The 5,120-nt window shown below is 38.5% G+C and overlaps 1 non-coding gene and 1 pseudogene across 1 annotated transcript; both read left to right on the forward strand.

The window, feature by feature from the left end:
- Positions 1-414: 414 nt before the first annotated feature.
- On the forward strand, positions 415-501 carry LOC123406773. The gene has a single exon (XR_006612429.1). It is a non-coding gene; the product is annotated as a small nucleolar RNA SNOR75 (small nucleolar RNA).
- A 276-nt stretch (positions 502-777) lies between these two features.
- On the forward strand, positions 778-851 carry LOC123406536 (annotated as a pseudogene).
- Positions 852-5,120: the final 4,269 nt, after the last annotated feature.

A 5,120-nucleotide genomic window follows, 5' to 3' on the forward strand; every position in this document is an offset into this window, starting at 1 on the left:
TTAAGATTCTAGCATGAACCATTCTTTGAGATGGTTTTTGCATTCAACTTGGCCATACATATCTTAGCACTAAACTGAATTTTGTTTGGATAATGGTATTTGGGATGCCATGAGGTATCTGATGCTAGGTCTGCTTTCATGGCCTTGTTTCTTGTTAGATTGGCGGACATCGAGAAGCAAACGGGTTTTTGCGACACTGGCTGCTCTCATACAAGGAGTTTCCTGTTACTATACCTCGTTTACACCTATCAACTATATTGTTCTTTCTGCAGCTGGTTTCTGTGGTTGATTCATCAGTGATGATCAACACTTATTAGGTGTCTCATGATACTGTATATTATTAAACCGTGCATCTTCGGCATCTGAAGTCATGTTTTTGTACCTCTACCCACTCTTAATTTTTTTAGTTGGTTCTCTCTGTGATGATGAAAACAGATCACGAGTCTGATGTAATCCATTCTATTAAACCATGTTGACAATCGAGGCATTTGTCTGAGAGAGCATTAATTCATTTGTTTTTATTTTTATGTTTTCAAATATGATTGTTTTTGACATTAAGACACACAGTTTGTGATCTATTTGATGATAATTTCCTCCTACTTATTCTGAATGTCCAGTAAGCAACACATTTTGTCATGGATGCTGTATAGTTGTCTTGTCTTAAGTAAATAGAAACTCCTACACCATTTTTTGTTTGCTGTGAGAAGTGATGATAACATATCCATACCACGTTTCTGCACTTACTGTGATGATCAATTGCTTCTTTCCTTGGATTATATGGACCTGAGGATACTTTCCCCAAATTATCGACTATGACTATACAATGCGTTTATAAACAGGTTTTGCTCTACTATGACACATACGCTTTGAAGCTTCAACGTATTAAGAGTGTCTTTATAAACCTGTAGGTATCAGGTCTTTGGATAGTCGACATTGTAGACAAGTTTTTCTCTACTATAACACATATGTTCTATATGATTAACTGACCGATAGGTGGACTGAAGTATGCTACATTGCTATTGTAGAAGAGACGCTAGTTCTTAGATTATATTAGTTTTACCTTAAGGCTGTAATCCCTTATATCTTGTTAGCATATTTTGTAGACATTATTTAGTTCGTTGGTGTCTTGATACTTCTGAAAAATCATTCAACTTAAGAAGCCACTACCGGCGTATATATACTATATATAGCTAACTGTTGCTAAAATGAGCTTTTCTTTAAAAGTTTATAAGTTTTCTAGTTTTCCATTCAAACTTATCTAGGCGTTCATAAGTAAAATGTGCAATCATGCCTTACTCTTTGATATTGCAATTATAGTGCCAGCGCTCCGTGGGAAGGATTATGGGAAGACAAAAATGAGTTATCCAGATTACACTCAAACAGAGTCACGCCTCCAATACAAGGTTCTTACGCTGCCATCGATGATTCCTGCATAATACTCAAAAGTTCAGATTTAACAATTCTCATGAGGAATTGTAGGACTTGCGGGTTGGAGATGGCCCATCCCCAAAGAAGGGAGAGACAATAGTGGTGAGTAGCAAGCATCACACTTGCATTGGATTCTAGCTCATTTTGCATGTATGTTCTTACAACCTGATCACAGTTGCAGTTTTCCTCACGGATCGCTTCATTTCATCAGTTGTGGTCACTGATCTCTACGATCTGGTTGCAGATATGGAGATGGACGAGTGCCTGCACAACTGGCGCGACGAAAAGACCAACATCACCGCCTGCAGGGTATAGCATCCATCATTCCTTCTCTGAATAAACAGCATTCCAGATTGTTGCAGTGGTGTTTGTCCAATTGATTGTCAGAGCAGTTTGAGACTCACCAGTGTGCACGTTGGCGACACCGGCACTGCAGGACACGTACATGGGGAGGGTGTGCGAGTGCCCGGCGGTGGACGTCGTCCAGTACGAGGGGGACGGGTACATGAAGCAGATTTCCTCTCACCTCCTTGATCTACTCTGGAACAAGTACTGGGTCAAAACATTGTGTTCGTCACCACTTCCGGGCAACAGGGACTATGTTGCTAGACAAATCTTTGATTTAGGTAAAGCATTCCCTTGTAGGAATATTTCTGGAACTTGTTTTCTGGTTAGTTTGGCCTTGCAATAAATAGAGAGATAGTGATAACTACTTTTGTGCTACACAACTGATAAACTAGAGCAAGATGAGGGGCAACTGGCACACAGTCGATTTGGCATGCTTATGCCATCACAACGAAAGAAAGAGGTCGGTTTCTGTGTTCATGCCCTTTAAACTTGGTTATCCTCAGTGTACACCATTGTCCTCTTTGCTCGTCTGAAGGTTCACAAGGCCGAGACTATTTTGGGGGCTGCATAATTGTTTGAGTTTCTGCATCTTTAATGTGCCATACCAATATGTGCTTGTCTATTTAGTACACCCTCTGATCCTAATACTGCTAAAACGTCTTTCATTTAGGAACGAATGTATTATCATGTTGTTTGATTTGTTAAATTTTTTGTCACTTCCCATAGTAAGTGGATGGTCCTATATGTTTGATTGTCAAACTATTGGTATTATGATTAAGTTCCATTAGGTCAATTACCACTCCCTATTATAAGATGTTTTGCATATTTCAATATGGGCTACATATGGGCTGAAATGAGTGAACAAACACACTTAAATGTGTCTACATACAGTTATTTAAAAAAAAGTTGGAACATCTTGTAATAGTGAACGGAGGGAGTAACTGACTTGATGCCTGTCACATTGTTATGTGATCATCATATGGACATGTTACAAATCTCTGCTACTTGTTTATTAGACGAAGAAAGTATAGCAGATATGATGCTAATTTTATGGTGATGTATACACAATATTAGTAGTGCGAAGATTGTGAAGATTGTTGAGCCCCTAGGAGAGGCTGATTGTGTTGTTTGATACTTTGATGCTATGCTGTCCTATGTAGTTATGAAATGTTTTATGTGAATTACTTCATTGAGCGTGAGTGCATGAAATGAGGGATTGTATACCAGACCTATACATCTAGTTTGCTTTGTTATTCCAGTTCTGTAATATGTCCCTCCTACACCGCGTATATTTACACTTACATACACAAAATTGCTAATAGTTACCGCTAGTAATTGCTACTGTTAGGGTGTTACCTTGTCACATATAGCCTGTATGAAAAGTTTTGGGTGGATTACCAACAAGAGTATATCTGTTACTTCATATTACTGAAGATCTGAACATTTTCTTTTATTTCTGCCTCATATTTTGTTTAAACTTACGCTACAGTTTCACCAGAGATGATATTTTGTTCTTCGAAAGACGTTTTACAATTTAGCATTGCCATCTAGTTCCTGTGCCTCAACAATACATTACTTTGTTTGGATGCAGGTATACTAGAGCCCATAAAAGCTGGTATGAGGGATGCAAAACTAGGAGTGGGGAAGCAAGAGCAGGATGACTTTTTCACAACGAGTGCTAATTTCTGTATTTTCTTTTGAGATTCTTCTGGGTTAATGCTTTAGCTATGAAAATTGGTATCTGATTGTCAACTGTGAATCAGATCAGTTATTGTGTTATGTAAACCTAGAAGATGTATTATGTGATGTTATATGATGGATGATTTTAATTCGACTTGGAGTTTTCTTGATTTGAATATGAAATAGTGCTGCATTTAATATTGGACAAATAATTGGTTGAAAAGGCCCAATAAATGGAAATGAAACCAAGTTCTGGAAAAAAAAGTTGCTGAATTTAAAAATGAAAAAAGGCCAAAACTGAAACTGGACCAAATGTATTTGGGCACTAAAAGGCGAGGGCCCAAAAAAAATTTCGAAAAAGAAAAACTAAAAGTGGGTATAAATGGGCTAAGGCTCAAACAGAAGCCCAATAAGAAAAAGCCCAAAAATAAAATCAGCCCATGTGATCAATTGAAATGGGTTGGGCTGATTTCAATCATGATGTTTTGATTTCGTCGTAATTTTGCCACGTAGGACTGAGTTTGATTGCCAACGACGATTTAGGATCGTCGTAAAGGTTACGACAATCCAGGAATCGTCGTAAAAGTTACGACGATTTTGATCAACACGTCGCTGTTGTTCATTTCTGACGCTCCGTTTTCGACGCTTGGTTTTTCGTCGTGAGATCGTCGTAAATTAAAAACCATGACGATGCAGCGACAAAAAAATAGCGTCGTGTATTAGCATATTCCTTGTAGTGAGTGGGCACTCCGGGATCACCTAGTTTCTTAGGAGTTCCACCCTTGAAGGTATAATTAGCGAGCATGGTGGAAATATCAACCTAAGGTATCCTCCTCTTATTAGTCATAATAACCTTCATGTACTTAGCATACGGAGACATTTTGAGCATATCTGTCAAATGCATTTGCAGAAAGACAGGTCTAATCATTTCAATAAATCGCTCAAAATCCTCATCATCCTTTTTCTTGGATGGTTTGGGAGGAAAGGGCATGGGTTTCTGAACCCATGGTTCCCTTTCTTTACCATGCTTCCTAGCAGCGACATCGTTCTTATCATATCTCTTGTTGTTAGGCTGTGGGTTATCAAGATCAACAGGTTCAATCTCCACATCCTTATCATTGTTCGGTTGAGCATCATCATGAACATCACTATTGATATTATCATTAGGCTCATGTTCATCACCAGATTGTGTTTTGGCATCAGAGACAGAGACATCGTTTGGACTCTTAGGTGTAACAGTAACAGGGTTGCTAGCGTGCAAATTCCTATCATCTTTCTTCCTAGGATGACTAGGTGCATCAATGCTAACTCCTTGAGAATCTTGTTCAGTTCTCTTAGGATGACCCTCAGGATACAAAGGTTCCTGGGTCATTCTACCGCCTCTAGTGATGACTCTGACAGAATTGTCATTCAACTCATTGAGCAAGTCATTTTGAGCCTTAAGTACTTGTTCTACCTGAGTAGTAACCATAGAGGCATGTTTACTCAAGAGCTTAAGATCATTGACGTTTCTGTCCACACAAGCACTTAAATGACTAAGCATACGAGCATTCTGTTCCAATTGTCTGCTAACATAATCATTGAAACTTTGTTATTTGGCAACAAAGTTATCAAATTCATCCAGGCATAAGCTAGCAGGTTTATCAAAAGGAATATCACTCTCA

The sequence above is a fragment of the Hordeum vulgare genome, chromosome 6H, assembly GCF_904849725.1.
Source record: "Hordeum vulgare subsp. vulgare chromosome 6H, MorexV3_pseudomolecules_assembly, whole genome shotgun sequence".
Lineage (NCBI taxonomy): Eukaryota > Viridiplantae > Streptophyta > Magnoliopsida > Poales > Poaceae > Hordeum > Hordeum vulgare.